Here is a 26,059-nt window from a genome sequence, read left to right as displayed (position 1 = left end):
TAACAGAGACAGAGACAGAGAGGTGGACTGTCCTGTGTTTTACTACAGAAGGGAAGGTAACAGAGACAGAGACAGAGAGGTGGACTGTCCTGTGTTTTACTACAGAAGGGAAGGTAGCAGAGACAGAGACAGAGAGGTGGACTGTCCTGTGTTTTACTACAGAAGGGAAGGTAGCAGAGACAGAGACAGAGAGGTGGACTGTCCTGTGTTTTACTACAGAAGGGAAGGAAGCAGAGACAGAGACAGAGAGTGGACTGTCCTGTGTTTTACTACAGAAGGGAAGGTAGCAGAGACAGAGACAGAGAGGTGGACTGTCCTGTGTTTTACTACAGAAGGGAAGGTAACAGAGACAGAGACAGAGAGGTGGACTGTCCTGTGTTTTACTACAGAAGGGAAGGTAACAGAGACAGAGACAGAGAGGTGGACTGTCCTGTGTTTTACTACAGAAGGGAAGGTAACAGAGACAGAGACAGAGAGGTGGACTGTCCTGTGTTTAACTACAGAAGGGAAGGTAGCAGAGACAGAGACAGAGAGGTGGACTGTCCTGTGTTTTACTACAGAAGGGAAGGTAGCAGAGACAGAGACAGAGGTGGACTGTCCTCTCAGGGTGGTACAGTGTGAGGGTGGTAGGTAGGATGTCAGGGTGGTACAGTATGAGGGTGGTAGGACGTCAGGTTGTGAGGGTGGTAGGATGTCAGGTTGTTAGGGTGGTAGGATGTCAGGGTGGTAGTGTGTGAGGGTGGTAGGATGTCAGGGTGGTAGAGTGTGAGGGTGGTACAGTGTGAGGGTGGTAGGATGTCAGGGTGGTACAGTGTGAGGGTGGTAGGATGTCAGGGTGGTACAGTATGAGGGTGGTAGGATGTCAGGGTGGTAGGGTGTGAGGGTGGTAGGATGTCAGGGTGGTACAGTGTGAGGGTGGTAGGATGTCAGGGTGGTACAGTGTGAGGGTGGTAGGATGTCAGGGGGTTAAGTGTGAGGGTGGTAGGATGTCAGGGTGTTAGGGTGGTAGGATGTCAGGGTGGTAGAGTGTGAGGGTGGTAGGATGTCAGGGTGGTAGAGTGTGAGGGTGGTAGGATGTCAGGGTGGTAGAGTGTGAGGGTGGTAGGATGTCAGGGTGGTACAGTGTGAGGGTGGTAGGATGTCAGGGTGTTAGGGTGGTAGGATGTCAGGGTGGTAGAGTGTGAGGGTGGTAGGATGTCAGGGTGGTAGAGTGTGAGGGTGGTAGGATGTCAGGGTGGTACAGTGTGAGGGTGGTAGGATGTCAGGGTGGTACAGTGTGAGGGTGGTAGGATGTCAGGGTGGTAGAGTGTGAGGGTGGTAGGATGTCAGGGTGGTACAGTGTGAGGGTGGTAGGATGTCAGGGTGGTACAGTGTGAGGGTGGTAGGATGTCAGGGTGGTACAGTGTGAGGGTGGTAGGATGTCAGGGTGGTACAGTGTGAGGGTGGTAGGATGTCAGGGTGGTAGAGTGTGAGGGTGGTAGGATGTAAGGGTGTTAGGGTGGTAGGATGTCAGTTTGTTAGGGTGGTAGGATGTCAGGGTGGTAGAGTGTGAGGGTGGTAGGATGTAAGGGTGTTAGGGTGGTAGGATGTCAGGGTGGTAGAGTGTGAGGGTGGTAGGATGTAAGGGTGGTAGGGTGGTAGGATGTCAGGGTGGTAGAGTGTGAGGGTGGTAGGATGTCAGGGTGGTAGAGTGTGAGGGTGGTAGGATGTAAGGGTGTTAGGATGTCAGGGTGGAAGAGTGTGAGGGTGGTAGGATGTCAGGTTGTTAGGGTGGTAGGATGTCAGGTTGTTAGGGTGGTAGGATGTCAGGGTGGTAGAGTGTGAGGGTGGTAGGATGTCAGGGTGGTAGGGTGGTAGGATGTCAGGGTGGTAGAGTGTGAGGGTGGTAGGATGTCAGGGTGGTAGAGTGTGAGGGTGGTAGGGTGTGAGGGTGGTAGGATGTCAGGGTGGTAGGGTGTGAGGGTGGTAGGATGTCAGGGTGGTAGAGTGTGAGGGTGGTAGGATGTCAGGGTGGTAGGATGTCAGGGTGGTAGAGTGTGAGGATGTCAGGTTGTTAGGGTGGTAGGATGTCAGGTTGTCAGGGTGGTAGGATGTCAGGGTGGTAGGGTGGTAGGATGTCAGGGTGGTAGAGTGTGAGGGTGGTAGGGTGTGAGGGTGGTAGGATGTCAGGGTGGTAGGGTGTGAGGGTGGTAGGATGTCAGGGTGGTAGAGTGTGAGGGTGGTAGGATGTCAGGGTGGTAGGATGTCAGGGTGGTAGAGTGTGAGGATGTCAGGTTGTTAGGGTGGTAGGATGTCAGGTTGTCAGGGTGGTACAGTGTGAGGGTGGTAGGATGTCAGGTTGTCAGGGTGGTAGGATGTCAGGGTGGTAGGATGTCAGGGTGGTAGAGTGTGAGGGTGGACACAGTCACACTCACCTTGCCTCCTTTGTCTGCACTGTAGAGCTGCATGAACAGGGAGGCAGAGAGGAGAGGGGGAACAAGAGGAGAGAAGAGAGCATGTTGAGTTAGAGACAGTTGGAGGAGAGCAGGACTGATGGGAAATAACCAGACAGTACCGTGGTTAAAGGAAATAACCAGACAGTACCGTGGTTAAAGGAAATAACCAGACACTACCATGGTTAAAGGAAATAACCAGACAGTACCGTGGTTAAAGGACATAACCAGACAGTACCGTGGTTGAAGGAAATAACCAGACAGTACCATGATTAAAGGAAATAACCAGACAGCAGACAGTACCGTGGTTAAAGGAAGTAACCAGACAGTACCGTGGTTAAAGGAAATAACCAGACAGTACCATGGTTAAAGGAAATAACCAGACAGCAGCAGGTACCATGGTTAAAGGAAATAACCAGACAGTACCGTGGTTAAAGGAAATAACCAGACAGTACGATGATTAAAGGAAATAACCAGACAGTACCGTGGTTAAAGGACATAACCAGACAGTACCGTGGTTAAAGGACATAACCAGACAGTATCGTGGTTAAAGGAAATAACCAGACAGTACCATGATTAAAGGAAATAACCAGACAGCAGACAGTACCGTGGTTAAAGGAAGTAACCAGACAGTACCGTGGTTAAAGGAAATAACCAGACAGTACCATGGTTAAAGGAAATAACCAGACAGCAGCAGGTACCATGGTTAAAGGAAATAACCAGACAGTACCGTGGTTAAAGGAAATAACCAGACAGTACGATGATTAAAGGAAATAACCAGACAGTACCGTGGTTAAAGGACATAACCAGACAGTACCGTGGTTAAAGGACATAACCAGACAGTATCGTGGTTAAAGGAAATAACCAGACAGTACCATGATTAAAGGAAATAACCAGACAGCAGACAGTACCGTGGTTAAAGGAAGTAACCAGACAGTACCGTGGTTAAAGGAAATAACCAGACAGTACCATGGTTAAAGGAAATAACCAGACAGCAGCAGGTACCATGGTTAAAGGAAATAACCAGACAGTACCGTGGTTAAAGGAAATAACCAGACAGTACGATGATTAAAGGAAATAACCAGACAGTACCGTGGTTAAAGGACATAACCAGACAGTATCGTGGTTAAAGGAAATAACCAGACAGTACCATGATTAAAGGAAATAACCAGACAGCAGACAGTACCGTGTTTAAAGGAAATAACCAGACAGTACCGTGGTTAAAGGAAATAACCAGACAGTACCGTGGTTAAAGGAAATAACCAGACAACAGCAGGTACCATGGTTAAAGGAAATAACCAGACAGCAGACAGTACCGCGGTTAAAGGAAATAACCAGACAGCAGACAGTACCATGGTTAAAGGAAATAACCAGACAGTACTGTGGTTAAAGGGCTGATTGGACTAGGAGAGGCTACAGGAAGAAAACCAGCTAGATGTTAATCAGGGGTGTGCAATCTTATCCACAATGGGTCAGTGTGGGTGCAGGCTTTGGCTCCAGCCAAGCAGTAACACAAGTAATTAAATTACTCACAAGGTATTTCCCAAAATGCATACTACAGTGCTCTGATTAAGCAAATTGGAGCACGGGAGGGTTGGAGTATGAGTCCAAATCAAAGCACACGAAACGCTGGGTTCGTACAGACAGTGACAAGTCAAATTCAAAGACTTTCAAGTACTTTTATTTACAAGCACTAATATTTATTTTTAAGGACCATCAATTTGCAACAGTTCCTATTATGCAATTGTTTCTGGTCGCCACCAGATGGCAGTAGATCACCATAACCTAACTTACTATTCATCACCATCTTACAAAATCTACTCAATAATACGTGTTTCACTACTTATTTACGACATTCATGAGTGGTAAGTCAGTACTGATGATGTTGACCGATTTCCTTATATGACCTGTAACTCAGTAAAATCTTTAAAATTGTTGCGTTTATATTTCTGTTCAGCATGCATGACAATAACGTTAAATTTCACAAAATGTTAAGTCCCACAGGCTGTCCCAACATATGAAAGACATGAAAGTTAATTCTGACAGTGTAAAAGGCCCTTAGTTTACTATAAAATGTTGTATTCTATACACATTTGAAGAGCAACAAGTTATTGTGTTTGATAAGATGAAAGATTCTCTAACCTCTCTCCCTGCTGGCTTCAATGCTTCTTCTCTCTGTGTATCTCATTTGGGTTAGGGTCATTGCAGCCTGACTCACCACTGTCTATCTCACTACTCTCTGTAAAGAAAAGGTATTTTGTATGAGAACTTATAGCCCATCTTTTGATTATAGCTAGCTTCATTTCAGTCCTGCTGAGGTTAGACTCCGTTCAACGTTAGCTTCAAACTTAATCTGTTTTTTGTGGTTTGGGGGGATGTCTGTTGACATGGCAGGAGTCGAGGGATGTTTTGGTTTGGGGGATGTCTGTTGACACGGCAGGAGTCGAGGGATGTTTTGGTTCGGGGGATGTCTGTTGACACGGCAGGAGTCAAGGGATGTTTTGGTTTGGGGGGTGTCTGTTGACACGGTAGGAGTCGAGGGATGTTTTGGTTTGGGGGATGTCTGTTGTCACGGCAGGAGTCGAGGGATGTTTTGGTTTGGGGGATGTCTGTTGACACGGCAGGAGTCGAGGGATGTTGTGGTTTGGGGGATGTCTGTTGTCACGGCAGGAGTCGAGGGATGTTTTGGTTTGGGGGATGTCTGTTGACACGGTAGGAGTCGAGGGATGTTTTGGTTTGGGGGATGTCTGTTGACACGGCAGGAGTCGAGGGATGTTTTGGTTTGGGGGTGTCTGTTGACACGGCAGGAGTCGAGGATGTTTTGGTTTGGGGGTGTCTGTTGACACGGCAGGAGTCGAGGATGTTTTGGTTTGGGGGATGTCTGTTGACACGGCAGGAGTCGAGGGATGTTTTGGTTTGGGGGATGTCTGTTGACACGGCAGGAGTCGAGGGATGTTTTGGTTTGGGGGATGTCTGTTGACACGGCAGGAGTCGAGGGATGTTTTGGTTTGGGGGTGTCTGTTGACACGGTAGGAGTCGAGGATGTTTTGGTTTGGGGGTGTCTGTTGACACGGCAGGAGTCGAGGGATGTTTTGGTTTGGGGGATGTCTGTTGTCACGGCAGGAGTCGAGGGATGTTTTGGTTTGGGGGTGTCTGTTGACACGGCAGGAGTCGAGGGATGTTTTGGTTTGGGGGATGTCTGTTGACACGGCAGGAGTCGAAGGATGTTTTGGTTTGGGGGATGTCTGTTGGCACGGCAGGAGTCGAGGGATGTTTTGGTTTGGGGGGTGTCTGTTGACACGGCAGGAGTCGAGGGATGTTTTGGTTTGGGGGATGTCTGTTGACACGGCAGGAGTCGAGGGATGTTTTGGTTTGGGGATGTCTGTTGACACGGCAGGAGTCGAGGGATGTTTTGGTTTGGGGGGTGTCTGTTGACACGGCAGGAGTCGAGGGATGTTTTGGTTTGGGGGATGTCTGTTGACACGGCAGGAGTCGAGGGATGTTTTGGTTTGGGGGATGTCTGTTGACACGGCAGGAGTCGAGGGATGTTTTGGTTTGGGGGGTGTCTGTTGACATGGCAGGAGTCGAGGGATGTTTTGGTTTGGGGGATGTCTGTTGACATGGCAGGAGTCGAGGGATGTTTTGGTTTGGGGGATGTCTGTTGACACGGCAGGAGTCGAGGGATGTTTTGGTTTGGGGGTGTCTGTTGACACGGCAGGAGTCGAGGATGTTTAAAAAAATCCCACTGTCAGCGGCGTCTCTCTGCCACTTGCCACCGTAGGTCTGGGCTGAGGTAGTTTGTTTCACCACTCGGCCTATGTAGAGGCCGGAGTTTCCGTTGGACAGAGTGGTGAGTGAATGCGTTGCTACGAGGCAAATCCAGGGGAGCAGGCGAACATAACGAGCATTCATGAATCATACATGATTTCACTCATGAGCAAAGTTAGGTGCGATTAGAACTCAGATCAACGCTGGGAAAGCAATAATAAGTGGATAAACGATTATTAACAAAATAAAAAAGGCAAGTAAACGCTATTTCACAAATAAAAATGTGCGTAAACGGCATTTACCCTCCACTACGTCCCTGGATGGGTCTGGCAAAACCATACATCAACATCAACAGTGGGGCAAAAAAGTATTTAGTCAGCCACCAATTGTGCAAGTTCTCCCACTTTTCCACCATAATTTGCAAATATTATGTTCATTTACATTTACATTTAAGTCATTTAGCAGACGCTCTTATCCAGAGCGACTTACAAATTGGTGAATTCACCTTCTGACATCCAGTGGAACAGCCACTTTACAATAGTGCATCTAAATCATTTAAGGGGGGGGGTGAGAAGGATTACTTTATCCTATCCTAGGTATTCCTTGAAGAGGTGGGGTTTCAGGTGTCTCCGGAAGGTGGTGATTGACTCCGCTGTCCTGGCGTCGTGAGGGAGTTTGTTCCACCATTGGGGGGCCAGAGAAGCGAACAGTTTTGACTGGGCTGAGCGGGAACTGTACTTCCTCAGTGGTAGGGAGGCGAGCAGGCCAGAGGTGGATGAACGCAGTGCCCTTGTTTGGGTGTAGGGCCTGATCAGAGCCTGGAGGTACTGCGGTGCCGTTCCCCTCACAGCTCCGTAGGCAAGCACCATGGTCTTGTAGCGGATGCGTGACACCATGACCCTACACACCCTGACCCTATACACCATGACCCTACACACCCTGACCCTATACACCCTACACACCATGACACTATACACTATGACCCTATACACCCTGACCCTATACACCCTGACACTATACACCCTACACACCATGACACTATACACCATGACCCTATACACCCTGACCCTATACACCCTGACCCTACACACCCTGACCCTACACACCCAACACATCATGACACTCTACACCATGACCCTACATATCCTATACACCCTGACCCTATACACCCTACACACCCTGACCCTATACACCATGACCTATACACCATACACACCATGACCCTACACACCACGACCCTACACACCACGACCCTACACACCACGACCCTACACACCCCGACCCTACACACCACGACCCTACACACCCCGAGCCTACACACCCCGAGCCTACACACCCCGAGCCTACACACCCCGAGCCTACACACCCCGAGCCTACACACCCCGAGCCTACACACCCCGAGCCTACACACCCCGAGCCTACACACCCCGAGCCTACACACCCCGAGCCTACACACCCCGAGCCTACACACCCCGTCATTAATTCATTAAAAACCCTACAATGTGATTTTCTGGATTTTTTTCTCATTTTGTCTGTCATAGTTGAACTGTACATATGATGAAAATTACAGACCTCTCTCATCTTTTTAAGTGGAAGAACTTGCACAATTGGTAGCTGACAAAAATACAGTAGGGGGAGTGCTGCTCAGAGTGAGGTAATACAGTAGGGGGAGTGCTGCTCAGAGTGAGGTAATACAGTAGGGAAGAGTGGGAGGTAATACAGTAGGGGGAGTGCTGCTCAGCGTGAGGTAATACAGTAGGGAAGAGTGGGAGGTAATACAGTAGGGGGAGTGCTGCTCAGTGTGAGGTAATACAGTAGGGAAGAGTGGGAGGTAATACAGTAGGGGGAGTGGGAGGTAATACAGTAGGGGGAGTGCTGCTCAGCGTGAGGTAATACAGTAGGGGGAGTGGGAGGTAATACAGTAGGGGGAGTGCTGCTCAGCGTGAGGTAATACAGTAGGGAAGAGTGGGAGGTAATACAGTAGGGGGAGTGCTGCTCAGCGTGAGGTAATACAGTAGGGAAGAGTGGGAGGTAATACAGTAGGGGGAGTGCTGCTCAGTGTGAGGTAATACAGTGGGGGGAGTGCTGCTCAGCGTGAGGTAATACAGTAGGGGGAGTGGGAGGTAATACAGTAGGGGGAGTGCTGCTCAGCGTGAGGTAATACAGTAGGGAAGAGTGGGAGGTAATACAGTAGGGGGAGTGCTGCTCAGTGTGAGGTAATACAGTAGGGGGAAGAGTGGGAGGTAATACAGTAGGGGGAGTGCTGCTCAGTGTGAGGTAATACAGTAGGGAAGAGTGGGAGGTAATACAGTAGGGGGAGTGCTGCTCAGTGTGAGGTAATACAGTGGGGGAGTGCTGCTCAGTGTGAGGTAATACAGTAGGGGGAGGGCTGCTCAGCGTGAGGTAATACAGTGGGGGAGTGCTGCTCAGTGTGAGGTAATACAGTGGGGGGAGTGCTGCTCAGTGTGAGGTAATACAGTAGGGGGAGTGTTGCTCAGCGTGTGAGGTAATACAGTAGGGGGAGTGTTGCTCAGTGTGAGGTAATACAGTAGGGGGAGTGCTGCTCAGCGTGAGGTAATACAGTAGGGGGAGTGCTGCTCAGCGTGAGGTAATACAGTAGGGGGAGTGCTGCTCAGTGTGAGGTAATACAGTAGGGGGAGTGCTGCTCGGCGTGAGGTAATACAGTAGGGGGAGTGCTGCTCAGTGTGAGGTAATACAGTAGGGGGAGTGCTGCTCAGTGTGAGTTAATACAGTAGGGGGAGTGCTGCTCAGTGTGAGGTAATACAGTAGGGGGAGTGCTGCTCAGTGTGAGGTAATACAGTAGAGGGAGTGCTGCTCAGTGTGAGGTAATACAGTAGGGGGAGTGCTGCTCAGTGTGAGTTAATACAGTAGAGGGAGTGCTGCTCAGTGTGAGGTAATACAGTAGGGGGAGTGCTGCTCAGCGTGAGGTAATACAGTAGGGGGAGTGCTGCTCAGTGTGAGGTAATACATTAGAGGGAGTGCTGCTCAGTGTGAGGTAATACAGTAGAGGGAGTGCTGCTCAGTGTGAGGTAATACAGTAGGGGGATTGCTACTCAGTGTGCTCATAGTTACTAGACAGGGAGAAGAACACTGATAGAGGATAGCATAGCTACTAGACAGGGAGAAGAACACTGATAGAGGAGAGCATAGTTACTAGACAGGGAGAAGAACACAGATAGAGGATAGCATAGCTACTAGACAGGGAGAAGAACACTGATAGAGGATAGCATAGCTACTAGACAGGGAGAAGAACACTGATAGAGGATAGCATAGTTACTAGACAGGGAGAAGAACACAGATAGAGGATAGCATAGTTGCTAGACAGGGAGAAGAACACTGATAGAGGATAGCATAGTTACTAGACAGGGAGAAGAACACTGATAGAGGATAGCATAGTTACTAGACAGGGAGAAGAACACTGATAGAGGAGAGCATAGCTACTAGACAGGGAGAAGAACACTGATAGAGGAGAGCATAGTTACTAGACAGGGAGAAGAACACAGATAGAGGATAGCATAGTTGCTAGACAGGGAGAAGAACACTGATAGAGGATAGCATAGTTACTAGACAGGGAGAAGAACACTGATAGAGGATAGCATAGTTACTAGACAGGGAGAAGAACACTGATAGAGGAGAGCATAGCTACTAGACAGGGAGAAGAACACTGACAGAGGATAGCATAGTTACTAGACAGGGAGAAGAACACTGATAGAGGATAGCATAGCTACTAGACAGGGAGAAGAACACTGATAGAGGATAGCATAGCTACTAGACAGGGAGAAGAACACTGATAGAGGATAGCATAGCTACTAGACAGGGAGAAGAACACTGATAGAGGATAGCATAGCTACTAGACAGGGAGAAGAACACTGATAGAGGATAGCATAGTTACTAGACAGGGAGAAGAACACTGATAGAGGATAGCATAGTTACTAGACAGGAGATTTCACAGAGGGCAGGTCTATATATGACTAGGATGATATAGTACTATAAACCAAGCTGTATGGAGAAGGGTTAGGGTTATTTCAGAGAATAGGTCTATGAAGGACCAGGATGACAGTACTATAAACCAAGCTGTACCTTGTCCACACAGTCATCGAAGAAGGCCAAGCTGGCGTCTTTGTCTGAGACGAAGGAGCACTCCTCTATAAATCTGATGAACATCTGAGTCTTGGTCATCAGGGAGTAGAACTTCTGGTGGGACCGGTCTCTGCTCTTCAGGAACCCTACAGAACATTACAACCATATGAGAAACCTTAAAAGATACAGTAGAACTTCTGGTGGGACCGGTCTCTGCTCGTCAGGAACCCTACAGAACATTACAACCATATGAGAAACCTTAACAGATACAGTAGAACTTCTGGTGGGACCGGTCTCTGCTCGTCAGGAACCCTACAGAACATTACAACCATATGAGAAACCTTAAAAGATACAGTAGAACTTCTGGTGGGACCGGTCTCTGCTCGTCAGGAACCCTACAGAACATTACAACCATATGAGAAACCTTAAAAGATACAGTAGAACTTCTGGTGGGACCGGTCTCTGCTCTTCAGGAACCCTGAAGAGGACGGTTGGGGAGGGAGAAATGGAACATTTGTGGTTCACTGCTAGATATATCTGGCAAAATAGGTTTAGGGTCTTGAAACCTTGACCATGAAGCACACTGCTTAATTTTTTATTTTATTTAACCTTTATTTAACCAGGTAAGTCTTTATTTAACCAGGTAAGTCTTTATTTAACCAGGTGAGTCTTTATTCAACCAGGTGAGTCTTTATTTAACCAGGTGAGTCTTTATTTAACCAGGTAAGTCTTTATTTAACTATGTGAGTCTTTATTTATTCAGGTGAGTCTTTATTTAACCAAGTGAGTCTTTATTTAACCAGGTATGTCTTTATTCAACCAGGTAAGTCTTTATTCAACCAGGTGGGTCTTTATTTAACCAGGTTAGTCTTTATTTAACCAGGTAAGTCTTTATTTAACCAGGTAAGTTTTTATTTAACCAGGTGAGTCCTTATTTAACCAGGTAAGTCTTTGAGAACACATTCTCTTTTACAATAACAACAGATGTACTTTAGCTAGGCACAGTCATGCAGGTAAGATAGGGTGCAAAACAGGGAAGTGACTTCCTTAAGTGTTAAACCCAGCTGGGCTGACTAGCAGCTGACCTGTTTAACAGCTGACACGATTAACAGCTGACCTGACTAACAGCTGACCTGACTAACAGCTGACCTGACTAACAGCTGACCTGCAGGACAGACAGGGCCAGGGGGAGTGAGGAGGATGGTTGGTCATTGCCTCACACTGCAGTCATGGAGGCCAAGCTTTGTGTTGTTGTGGGGCCCTACAGTAATACTAATGGACAGCTGATAGATTCTCTATGGATACAGATACAGCCACACCACTTGGCCAAAGAAACACATTGAGAAAGCACATTCTCCCATTACCCATACCTGTGTGTGTGTCTTTCAGCTCTAGTCATTACATAACAATACTGCAGAGGTCTCTCTAAACTCCTCATCCCTATTTGTCGGGATCACAATTTTTATTTTATCTTTATTTAACCAGGCAAGTCAGTTAAGAACAAATTCTTATTTTCAATGACGGCCTAGGAACATTCAGGGGCAGAACGACAGATTTGTACCTTGTCAGCTCGGGGATTTGAACTTGCAATCTTCCGGTTACTAGTCCAATGCTCTAACCACTAGGCTACACTGCCGCTACACAATCCTTATATCCAACAGCTAGCATGGTTAGCATCCACTAGAGAATGCACATGTCCTTGGCTACAGCTAGCATGGTTAGCATCCACTAGAGAATGCACATGTCCTTGGCTACAGCTAGCGTGGTTAGCATCCACTAGAGAATGTTCATGTCCTTGGCTACAGCTAGCATGGCTAGCATCCACTAGAGAATGCTCATGTCCTTGGCTACAGCTAGCATGGTTAGCATCCACTAGAGAATGTTCATGTCCTTGGCTACAGCTAGCATGGTTAGCATCCACTAGAGAATGCACATGTCCTTGGCTACAGCTAGCATGGTTAGCATCCACTAGAGAATGTTCATGTCCTTGGCTACAGCTAGCATGGTTAGCATCCACTAGAGAATGTTCATGTCCTTGGCTACAGCTAGCATGGTTAGCATCCACTAGAGAATGTTCATGTCCTTGGCTACAGCTAGCATGGTTAGCATCCACTAGAGAATGTTCATGTCCTTGGTTACAGCTAGCATGGTTAGCATCCACTAGAGAATGCTCATGTCCTTGGCTACAGCTAGCATGGTTAGCATCCACTAGAGAATGTTCATGTCCTTGGCTACAGCTAGCATGGTTAGCATCCACTAGAGAATGCACATGTCCTTGGCTACAGCTAGCATGGTTAGCATCCACTAGAGAATGTTCATGTCCTTGGCTACAGCTAGCATGGTTAACATCCACTAGAGAATGCACATGTCCTTGGCTATAGCTAGCATGGTTATCATCCACTAGAGAATGTTCATGTCCTTGGCTACAGCTAGCATGGTTCGCATCCACTAGAGAATGCACATGTCCTTGGCTACAGCTAGCATGGTTAGCATCCACTAGAGAATGCACATGCCCTTGGCTACAGCTAGCATGGCTAGCATCCACTAGAGAATGCTCATGTCCTTGGCTACAGCTAGCATGGTTAGCATCCACTAGAGAATGCTCATGTCCTTGGCTACAGCTAGCATGGTTAGCATCCACTAGAGAATGTTCATGTCCTTGGCTACTGCTAGCATGGTTAGCATCCACTAGAGAATGTTCATGTCCTTGGCTACAGCTAGCATCCACTAGAGAATGCTCATGTCCTTGGCTACAGCTAGCATGGTTAGCATCCAATAGAGAATGCACATGTCCTTGGCTACAGCTAGCATGGTTAGCATCCACTAGAGAATGTTCATGTCCTTGGCTACAGATAGCATGGTTAGCATCCACTAGAGAATGCTCATGTCCTTGGCTATGGGCCATGGTCAAAAATAATGCACTAAATAAGGGATCGGGTGCCATTTGGGATGAAGCCCTTGGCTACAGCTAGCCATTGCAGTCTTTAACAATAAAGGGCCGTCTGACTAGATACCCACCAGAGACAGTGCAGATTGGATGGTATTAGGTATCAGGTGTGGTATTAGCCAGCTTCAACTGGTCCCAATCCAGACTCAACTCTATCAGGTGTGGTATTAGCCAGCTTCAACTGGTCCCAATCCAGACTCAACTCTATCAGGTGTGGTATTAGCCAGCTTCAACTGGCCCCAATCCAGACTCAACTCTATCAGGTGTGGTATTAGCCAGCTTCAACTGGCCCCAGTCCAGACTCAACTCTATCAGGTGTGGTATTAGCCAGCTTCAACTGGTCCCAGTCCAGATTCAACTCTATCAGGTGTGGTATTAGCCAGCTTCAACTGGCCCCAGTCCAGACTCAACTCTATCAGGTGTGGTATTAGCCAGCTTCAACTGGCCCCAGTCCAGACTCAACTCTATCAGGTGTGGTATTAGCCAGCTTCAACTGGCCCCAGTCCAGACTCAACTCTATCAGGTGTGGTATTAGCCAGCTTCAACTGGCCCCAGTCCAGATTCAACTCTATCAGGTGTGGTATTAGCCAGCTTCAACTGGCCCCAGTCCAGACTCAACTCTATCAGGTGTGGTATTAGCCAGCTTCAACTGGCCCCAGTCCAGATTCAACTCTATCAGGTGTGGTATTAGCCAGCTTCAACTGGCCCCAGTCCAGACTCAACTCTATCAGGTGTGGTATTAGCCAGCTTCAACTGGCCCCAGTCCAGATTCAACTCTATCAGGTGTGGTATTAGCCAGCTTCAACTGGCCCCAGTCCAGATTCAACTCTATCAGGTGTGGTATTAGCCAGCTTCAACTGGCCCCAGTCCAGACTCAACTCTATCAGGTGTGGTATTAGCCAGCTTCAACTGGCCCCAGTCCAGACTCAACTCTATCAGGTGTGGTATTAGCCAGCTTCAACTGGCCCCAGTCCAGACTCAACTCTATCAGGTGTGGTATTAGCCAGCTTCAACTGGCCCCAGTCCAGATTCAACTCTATCAGGTGTGGTATTAGCCAGCTTCAACTGGCCCCAGTCCAGACTCAACTCTATCAGGTGTGGTATTAGCCAGCTTCAACTGGCCCCAGTCCAGATTCAACTCTATCAGGTGTGGTATTAGCCAGCTTCAACTGGCCCCAGTCCAGATTCAACTCTATCAGGTGTGGTATTAGCCAGCTTCAACTGGTCCCAATCCAGACTCAACTCTATCAGGTGTGGTATTAGCCAGCTTCAACTGGCCCCAGTCCAGACTCAACTCTATCAGGTGTGGTATTAGCCAGCTTCAACTGGCCCCAGTCCAGACTCAACTCTATCAGGTGTGGTATTAGCCAGCTTCAACTGGCCCCAGTCCAGACTCAACTCTATCAGGTGTGGTATTAGCCAGCTTCAACTGGCCCCAGTCCAGACTCAACTCTATCAGGTGTGGTATTAGCCAGCTTCAACTGGCCCCAGTCCAGACTCAACTCTATCAGGTGTGGTATTAGCCAGCTTCAACTGGCCCCAGTCCAGACTCAACTCTATCAGGTGTGGTATTAGCCAGCTTCAACTGGCCCCAGTCCAGATTCAACTCTATCAGGTGTGGTATCAGCCAGCTTCAACTGGCCCCAGTCCAGACTCAACTCTATCAGGTGTGGTATTAGCCAGCTTCAACTGGCCCCAGTCCAGATTCAACTCTATCAGGTGTGGTATTAGCCAGCTTCAACTGGCCCCAGTCCAGATTCAACTCTATCAGGTGTGGTATTAGCCAGCTTCAACTGGCCCCAGTCCAGACTCAACTCTATCAGGTGTGGTATTAGCCAGCTTCAACTGGCCCCAGTCCAGACTCAACTCTATCAGGTGTGGTATTAGCCAGCTTCAACTGGCCCCAGTCCAGACTCAACTCTATCAGGTGTGGTATTAGCCAGCTTCAACTGGCCCCAGTCCAGATTCAACTCTATCAGGTGTGGTATTAGCCAGCTTCAACTGGCCCCAGTCCAGACTCAACTCTATCAGGTGTGGTATTAGCCAGCTTCAACTGGCCCCAGTCCAGATTCAACTCTATCAGGTGTGGTATTAGCCAGCTTCAACTGGCCCCAGTCCAGATTCAACTCTATCAGGTGTGGTATTAGCCAGCTTCAACTGGTCCCAATCCAGACTCAACTCTATCAGGTGTGGTATTAGCCAGCTTCAACTGGCCCCAGTCCAGACTCAACTCTATCAGGTGTGGTATTAGCCAGCTTCAACTGGCCCCAGTCCAGACTCAACTCTATCAGGTGTGGTATTAGCCAGCTTCAACTGGCCCCAGTCCAGACTCAACTCTATCAGGTGTGGTATTAGCCAGCTTCAACTGGCCCCAGTCCAGACTCAACTCTATCAGGTGTGGTATTAGCCAGCTTCAACTGGCCCCAGTCCAGACTCAACTCTATCAGGTGTGGTATTAGCCAGCTTCAACTGGCCCCAGTCCAGACTCAACTCTATCAGGTGTGGTATTAGCCAGCTTCAACTGGCCCCAGTCCAGATTCAACTCTATCAGGTGTGGTATCAGCCAGCTTCAACTGGCCCCAGTCCAGACTCAACTCTATCAGGTGTGGTATTAGCCAGCTTCAACTGGCCCCAGTCCAGATTCAACTCTATCAGGTGTGGTATTAGCCAGCTTCAACTGGCCCCAGTCCAGATTCAAATCTATCAGGTGTGGTATTAGCCAGCTTCAACTGGCCCCAGTCCAGACTCAACTCTATCAGGTGTGGTATTAGCCAGCTTCAACTGGCCCCAGTCCAGACTCAACTCTATCAGGTGTGGTATTAGCCAGCTTCAACTGGCCCCAGTCCAGACTCAACTCTATCAGGTGTGGTATTAGCCAGCTTCAACTGGCCCCAGTCCAGATTCAACTCTATCAGGTGTGGTATTAGCCAGCTTCAACTGGCCCCAGTCCAGACTCAACTCTATCAGGTGTGGTATTAGCCAGCTTCAACTGGCCCCAGTCCAGATTCAACTCTATCAGGTGTGGTATTAGCCAGCTTCAACTGGCCCCAGTCCAGATTCAACTCTATCAGGTGTGGTATTAGCCAGCTTCAACTGGTCCCAATCCAGACTCAACTCTATCAGGTGTGGTATTAGCCAGCTTCAACTGGCCCCAGTCCAGATTCAACTCTATCAGGTGTGGTATTAGCCAGCTTCAACTGGCCCCAGTCCAGATTCAACTCTATCAGGTGTGGTATTAGCCAGCTTCAACTGGCCCCAGTCCAGACTCAACTCTATCAGGTGTGGTATTAGCCAGCTTCAACTGGCCCCAGTCCAGACTCAACTCTATCAGGTGTGGTATTAGCCAGCTTCAACTGGCCCCAGTCCAGACTCAACTCTATCAGGTGTGGTATTAGCCAGCTTCAACTGGCCCCAGTCCAGATTCAACTCTATCAGGTGTGGTATTAGCCAGCTTCAACTGGCCCCAGTCCAGATTCAACTCTATCAGGTGTGGTATTAGCCAGCTTCAACTGGCCCCAGTCCAGATTCAACTCTATCAGGTGTGGTATTAGCCAGCTTCAACTGGCCCCAGTCCAGACTCAACTCTATCAGGTGTGGTATTAGCCAGCTTCAACTGGCCCCAGTCCAGACTCAACTCTATCAGGTGTGGTATTAGCCAGCTTCAACTGGCCCCAGTCCAGACTCAACTCTATCAGGTGTGGTATTAGCCAGCTTCAACTGGCCCCAGTCCAGACTCAACTCTATCAGGTGTGGTATTAGCCAGCTTCAACTGGCCCCAGTCCAGACTCAACTCTATCAGGTGTGGTATTAGCCAGCTTCAACTGGCCCCAGTCCAGACTCAACTCTATCAGGTGTGGTATTAGCCAGCTTCAACTGGCCCCAGTCCAGATTCAACTCTATCAGGTGTGGTATCAGCCAGCTTCAACTGGCCCCAGTCCAGACTCAACTCTATCAGGTGTGGTATTAGCCAGCTTCAACTGGCCCCAGTCCAGACTCAACTCTATCAGGTGTGGTATTAGCCAGCTTCAACTGGCCCCAGTCCAGATTCAACTCTATCAGGTGTGGTATTAGCCAGCTTCAACTGGCCCCAGCCCAGACTCAACTCTATCAGGTGTGGTATTAGCCAGCTTCAACTGGCCTCAGTCCAGACTCAACTCTATCAGGTGTGGTTTTAGCCAGCTTCAACTGGCCCCAGTCCAGATTCAACTCTATCAGGTGTGGTATTAGCCAGCTTCAACTGGCCCCAGTCCAGACTCAACTCTATCAGGTGTGGTATTAGCCAGCTTCAACTGGCCCCAGTCCAGACTCTGGAGCAGAGAACAGCTACAGCGAGCTAGAGCTCCAGACCTGCACATGCACTGAGACTCACACACACATAGACTCACACACACACATAGACACACACACACACATAGACACACACACACACACACACAGAGACTCACACACACACACACACAGAGACTCACACACACACACACACACAGAGACTCACACACACACACACACACACACACACACACACACACACACACACACACACACACACACACACACACACACACACACACACACACACACACACACACACACACACACACATACACACCAAGCCGGTACTAACCTTGCAGGTCAAAGAGAGAGGAGGCGTCAGTAGTCTTCTCAGACGGGGCCTGGGTGATGGGTCTCAGGTATGAGCGGTAGCCTTTCAAAATGGCCGCCATGAACCTGAGGAAGGCTTCCTGTATCTCCATCTCCAGGCTGTGGAGGCTCTTCCCACAGGCCAGCTCTGTACAGTCACTCATACTCAGCTCCAATAGGCCATCAGGACGCTGCTGACCTGGGGGGAACCAATAGAAAAGAGAGATGTTGGTTCTGCTGACCTGAGGGGAACCAATAGAAAAGAGAGATGTTGGTTCTGCTGACCTGAGGGGAACCAATAGAAAAGAGGGTTGATGGTTATGCTGACCAACAGCTTGGGGGGAACCAATAGAAAAGAGGGCTGTTGGTTATGCTGACCAACAGCTTGGGGGGAACCAATAGAAAAGAGGGTTGTTGTTTCTGCTGATCTGGGGGGAACCAATAGAAAAGAGGGTTGTTGGTTCTGCTGATCTGGGGGGAACCAATAGAAAAGAGGGTTGTTGGTTCTGCTGATCTGGGGGGAACCAATAGAAAAGAGGGTTGTTGGTTCTGCTGATCTGGGAGGAACCAATAGAAAATATGTTTTTTGTTTACATATCTTATAGGGTTTGTCCCAAATGGCACCATATTCCTTAATGTAGTGCACTACATAGGGAACAGGGAGCCACGTGGGACGCATCCCTCATGCAGTTCCAGAGATACATAGAGGAAAACACTCATAGAAGATACAATGGGTGGACAAAACATTAGGAACACCTGCTCCTTCCATGACATAGACTGACCAGGTGAATGATATGATCCCTTACTGATGTCACTTGGTAAATCCACTTCAATCAGTGTAGATGAAGGGGAGTAGACCGGTTAAAGAAGGATTTTTTTAGCAACATAATATTAGGAAGGTGTTCTTAATATTTTGTCTACTATGTTTAACTACCTGTCAGTTTAAAACACAACTTAAAACAAGCAGGACTGTCTGTATGAAAGTTGAGTTGATGACGTGGGGGGGTTTGGGTTCTGTCTGTCTCGGTGTTGTTGTTGAACTAGATAAAGGGTAAATAACAAAACACACAGTTTAAATCTCTATTGAAGTTAGTTTTCCTCTAAGAAACAAGTCCCTAAAGATAAGACTCAGCTTGTCACTCTGCCAAGCTGTATCGATGTTCAATATTCCCAGCCTAAACACTAATGCAGTGGCAGGACACATTTTCAGCCTCACTGAGTCTCAGAATGTAACACTATTCGATTTCTCAATAAGCAGGCAGCAGGTTTACTGGCTAGGATATAAATAACACAACTGAACTAATGGAGACAAATAGAGCAGGTAGGGAGAGGGAGTGGGGGGAGAGGACAGAGAGAGAGGAGGAGAGGGAGGAGAGACAGAGAGAGAGGAGAGAGAAGAGAGCGAGGCGGGGAGAGAGAGGGATGAGAGAAAAAGAGAGTGAGAGAGAGATGCAGCGAGAGAGAGACAGAAGAGAGCGAGGAGGAGGGGGAGATAGAGGGGTGCGAGAGAAAGAGAGGGAGATGCAGCGAGAGAGAGAGAGATATGCAGAGAGATGCAGCGAGAAAGAGAGAGCGAGAGAAATGCAGAGAGAGAGAGAGAGAGATGCAGAGAGTGAGAGAGAGAGAGATGCAGCGAGAAAGAGAGAGCAAGAGAGAGAGAGAGATGCAGAGAGCGAGAGAGAGAGATGCAGCGAGAAAGAGAGAGCGAGAGAAATGCAGAGAGAGAGGAGTAATGATGTAATACTAACTGGTGGTTTTGTTACAGAGGAAGAGGAGAGGAGAAAAAGAATGATACAACACTGTTCTATAATATAGACCAGCCGTCTGTTTGGTAGACACTGGAGAAAGGATAGGAAGCTGAATGTAAAGCACTCCTACACTCCTGCTACAGTGGCTTATCATATTCAGAAGAAGAAGAACACCTGAGAGTCAAACACATCCGCTGGAAAGAATCTTTCAAAGTCCACCTTGAAAAGGAGTGTTATTGAAAAAAGTGTTCTTGATCTAGCTTGGTTGCCAGATCTTTTTTTTTGTTGCCAACTCCTTTGTCTTTGTTATATTAAAGGAGCGAACTGAGGCAGAACCAGAGTCACATCTGGCAACTCAGGCTACACTTGACCCAGTTGATTCATTCTGAAATCTTTAGTCCTCTATCCACACAGTACAGTACGGTCCTCTACTCACCGTCCACCAGTTGCTGGTAGAGATTGTTCAGCACATTCATCAGGTTTTTACAGGCTTTCTTTGGCAGGATCTTCCAGGTCAGGGCCCTCTTATCTCCGTTGCTGAAAGGAGAAACACACGGTCAGCTCTCCAGAGGTACAGAGAGGTGGAACACACCCAAAACTAACACCGGCGGGGGATAGGGGCAGGAGACCACCCACGAGACTGCTGCCTCCAAGACTGGTCCAAATATCTTAGAACCACAGAAACAGATTGAACTTTGACCCATATGGAAAATGGATGCACATATGAGTGTACATCGCTGGAATATATTCTACTATTATCATTACAGCTACAGTGGCCAAACACAACGCAATACAGTCTCATTTTCTTCACCATCGATTGATGGCCCACCTTGAGGAATAGACTGTCTCAGCAGGGTTACAGCCCACCTTGAGGAATAGACTGTCTCAACAGGGTTACAGCCCACCTTGAGGAATAGACTGTCTCAGCAGGGTTACAGCCCACCTTGAGGAATAGACTGTCTCAGCAGGGTTACAGCCCACCTTGAGGAATAGACTGTCTCAGCAGGGTTACAGCCCACCTTGAGGAATAGACTGTCTCAGCAGGGTTACAGCCCACTTTGAGGAATAGACTGTCTCAGCAGGGTTACAGCCCACCTTGAGGAATAGACTGTCTCAGCAGGGTTACAGCCCACCTTGAGGAATAGACTGTCTCAACTGGATTACAGCCCACCTTGAGGAATAGACTGTCTCAGCAGGGTTACAGCCCACCTTGAGGAATAGACTGTCTCAGCAGGGTTACAGCCCACCTTGAGGAATAGACTGTCTCAACAGGGTTACAGCCCACCTTGAGGAATAGACTGTCTCAGCAGGGTTACAGCCCACCTTGAGGAATAGACTGTCTCAACAGGGTTACAGCCCACCTTGAGGAATAGACTGTCTCAGCAGGGTTACAGCTCATCTTGAGGAATAGACTGTTTGTCAGCAGGGTTACAGCCCACCTTGAGGAATAGACTGTCTCAGCAGGGTTACAGCCCACCTTGAGGAATAGACTGTCTCAGCAGGGTTACAGCCCACCTTGAGGAATAGACTGTCTCAGCAGGGTTACAGCCCACCTTGAGGAATAGACTGTCTCAGCAGGGTTACAGCTCACCTTGAGGAATAGACTGTCTCAGCAGGGTTACAGCCCACCTTGAGGAATAGACTGTCTCAGCAGGGTTACAGCCCACCTTGAGGAATAGACTGTCTCAGCAGGGTTACAGCCCACCTTGAGGAATAGACTGTCTCAGCAGGAGATGGTGTTCGTGTCAGAAGAAGCTGTGCTTACTGGGAGATGGTGTTTGTGTCAGAAGAAGCTGTGCTTACTGGGAGATGGTGTTCGTGTCAGAAGAAGCTGTGCTTACTGGGAGATGGTGTTTGTGTCGAGGTCGACACAGCTGACGTCCAGCGGGGGGTCGTAAAGGTCAAAGTAGCGTGAGTCGACACCCACAATGAAGGGGCAGGGGGCGGAGAGGACTCCTGCCAGAGCCAGCGGGCACAGAGGGATGTACGGACACGGCCAGTGGAATGGGAAGATCATCTGAGGGGCAGAGAAAGAGAGGGAGGTCAAATGAGGAAACTGAACCTTTAAAACTACTGTCAAAACCGAGAGACATTACCAATACTGCAATTATTAGCTACTACTAAAAATACTAACAAACTGCCATGGCTAATTATTTAAACCCTACTATCAAACTGCCATAGCTAATTATTTAAACCCTACTATCAAACTACCATAGCTAATTATTTAAACCCTACTATCAAACTGCCATTGCTAATTATTTAAATCCTACTATCAAACTGCCATAGCTAATTATTTAAACCCTACTAACAAACTGCCATAGCTAATTATTTAAACCCTACTAACAAACTGCCATAGCTAATTAAAGATTCAAACAACTGATATCTGAGGTTCTATAGTGTTGAACAGCTGATATCTGAGGTTCTATAGTGTTAAACAGCTGATATCCGAGGTTCTATAGTGTTAAACAACTGATATCTGAGGTTCTATAGTGTTGAACAGCTGATATCTGAGGATCTATAGTGTTAAACAGCTGATATCTGAGGTTCTATAGTGTTAAACAGCTGATATATGAGGTTCTATAGTGTTAAACAGCTGATATCTGAGGTTCTATAGTGTTGAACAGCTGATATCTGAGGTTCTATAGTGTTAAACAGCTGATATCTAAGGTTCTATAGTGTTAAACAGCTGATATCTGAGGTTCTATAGTGTTGAACAGCTGCTATCTGAGGTTCTATAGTGTTAAACAGCTGATATCTGAGGTTCTATAGTGTTAAACAGCTGATATCTGAGGTTCTATAGTGTTAAACAGCTGATATCTGAGGTACTATAGTGTTAAACAGCTGATATCTGAGGTTCTATAGTGTTAAACAGCTGATATCTGAGGTTCTATAGTGTTAAACAGCTGATATCTGAGGTTCTATAGTGTTAAACAACTGATATCTGAGGTTCTATAGTGTTAAACAGCTGATATCTGAGGTTCTATAGTGTTGAACAGCTGATATCTGAGGTTCTATAGTGTTAAACAGCTGATATCTAAGGTTCTATAGTGTTAAACAGCTGATATCTGAGGTTCTATAGTGTTGAACAGCTGATATCTGAGGTTCTATAGTGTTAAACAGCTGATATCTGAGGTTCTATAGTGTTAAACAGCTGATATCTGAGGTTCTATAGTGTTAAACAGCTGATATCTGAGGTTCTATAGTGTTAAACAACTGATATCTGAGGTTCTATAGTGTTAAACAGCTGATATCTGAGGTACTCACAGCCACCAGAGCCTCAGTGACACTGGTCAGAACAGCGGGCCGTAGAGAGTGGACCAGGATCTTATGTTCTGTCACAGCAAACACCAGGAGCGTTATAGCATTCTCCGGGCCGAGGTTCTGCAGCAGTATGGAGAACCGACCACCACTGGAACATAGCCATAGAAGAGATTAACACACTACATCACTATCATAACATATACCATACATTATCCATACATTTACCATACCATAACTAATACCATAAATTAACCATACCATAACTAATACCATGCATCAACCATACCATACATTAACCATACCATACATTAACCATACCATAACTAATACCATACATTAACCATACCATAACACATACCATCAATTAACCATACCATAACATATACCATACAATCACCATACCATAACTAATACCATACATTATCCATACCATACATTAACCATACCATAACTAATACCACACATTAACCATACCATAACTAATACCATACCATAACTAATACCATACATTAACCATACCACCACTAATACCATCAATTAACCATACCATAACTAATACCATCAATTAACCATACCATAACTAATACCATCAATTAACCATACCATAACATATACCATACATTAACCATAACTAATACCATACATTAACCATACCATAACTAATACCATACATTAACCATACCATAACTAATACCATACCATAACTAATACCATACATTAACCATACCACCACTAATACCATCAATTAACCATACCATAACTAATACCATCAATTAACCATACCATAACATATACCATACATTAACCATACCATAACTAATACCATAACATATACCATACATTAACCATAACTAATACCATACATTAACCATACCATAACATATACCATACATTAACCATACCATAACTAATACCATACATTAACCATACCATAACATATACCATGCATTAACCATACCATAACTAATACCATACATTAACCATACCATAACTAATACCATACACTAACCATACATTAACCATACCATAACTAATACCATACATTAACCATACCATAACTAATACCACCAATTAACCATACCATAACATATACCATACATTAACCATACCATAACTAATACCATCAATTAACCATACCATAACTAATACCATCAATTAACCATAGCATAACATATACCATACATTAACCATAACTAATACCATACATTAACCATACCATAACTAATACCACCAATTAACCATACCATAACATATACCATACATTAACCATACCATAACTAATACCATCAATTAACCATACCATAACATATACCATACATTAACCATAACTAATACCATACATTAACCATACCATACATTAACCATACCATAACTAATGCCATCAATTAACCATATCATAACTAATACCATACATTAACCATACCATAACTAATACCACCAATTAACCATACCATAACTAATACCATCAATTAACCATACCATAACATATACCATACATTAACCATACCATAACTAATACCACCAATTAACCATACCATAACTAATACCATAAAATAACCATACAATAACCATACCATAACATATACCATACATTAACCATACCATCAATTCACCACACCATAACATATACCATACATTAACCATACCATACATTAACCATACCATAACTAATACCATCAATTAACCATACCATAACTAATACCATACATTAACCATACCATAACTAATACCACCAATTAACCATACCATAACTAATACCATAAAATAACCATACAATAACTAATACCATAAAATAACCATACAATAACCATACCATAACATATACCATACATTAACCATACCATCAATTCACCACACCATAACATATACCATACATTAACCATACCATACATTAACCATACCATAACTAATACCATCAATTAACCATACCATAACTAATACCATACATTAACCATACCATAACTAATACCACCAATTAACCATACCATAACATATACCATACATTAACCATACCATAACTAATACCACCAATTAACCATACCATAACTAATACCATAAAATAACCATACAATAACCATACCATAACATATACCATACATTAACCATACCATCAATTCACCATACCATAACATATACCATACATTAACCATACCATACATTAACCATACCATAACTAATACCATCAATTAACCATACCATAACTAATACCATACATTAACCATACCATAACTAATACCATCAATTAACCATAGCATAACATATACCATACATTAACCATAACTAATACCATACATTAACCATACCATAACTAATACCACCAATTAACCATACCATAACATATACCATACATTAACCATACCATAACTAATACCATCAATTAACCATACCATAACATATACCATACATTAACCATAACTAATACCATACATTAACCATACCATACATTAACCATACCATAACTAATGCCATCAATTAACCATATCATAACTAATACCATACATTAACCATACCATAACTAATACCACCAATTAACCATACCATAACTAATACCATCAATTAACCATACCATAACTAATACCATCAATTAACCATAACATAACATATACCATACATTAACCATACCATAACTAATACCACCAATTAACCATACCATAACTAATACCATAAAATAACCATACAATAACCATACCATAACATATACCATACATTAACCATACCATCAATTCACCACACCATAACATATACCATACATTAACCATACCATACATTAACCATACCATAACTAATACCACCAATTAACCATACCATAACTAATACCATAAAATAACCATACAATAACCATACCATAACATAAACCATACCATCAATTCACCATACCATAACATATACCATACATTAACCATACCATACATTAACCATACCATAACTAATACCATCAATTAACCATACCATAACTAATACCATACATTAACCATACCATAACTAATACCATCAATTAACCATAGCATAACATATACCATACATTAACCATAACTAATACCATACATTAACCATACCATAACTAATACCACCAATTAACCATACCATAACATATACCATACATTAACCATACCATAACTAATACCATCAATTAACCATACCATAACATATACCATACATTA

General features: G+C 45.7%; 1 pseudogene; it reads right to left on the bottom strand.

Moving 5' to 3' along the window:
• The window catches only part of LOC135536018 (C-myc promoter-binding protein-like), a 167,222-nt pseudogene that overhangs the window by 56,958 nt on the left and 84,205 nt on the right, over window positions 1-26,059 (bottom strand).

The sequence above is a fragment of the Oncorhynchus masou genome, unplaced genomic scaffold (genome assembly GCF_036934945.1).
Source record: "Oncorhynchus masou masou isolate Uvic2021 unplaced genomic scaffold, UVic_Omas_1.1 unplaced_scaffold_545, whole genome shotgun sequence".
Taxonomy (NCBI): domain Eukaryota; kingdom Metazoa; phylum Chordata; class Actinopteri; order Salmoniformes; family Salmonidae; genus Oncorhynchus; species Oncorhynchus masou.
The sequence above is the reverse complement of the archived record's forward strand: the minus strand, read 5'-3'. Positions and strand labels throughout refer to the sequence as shown.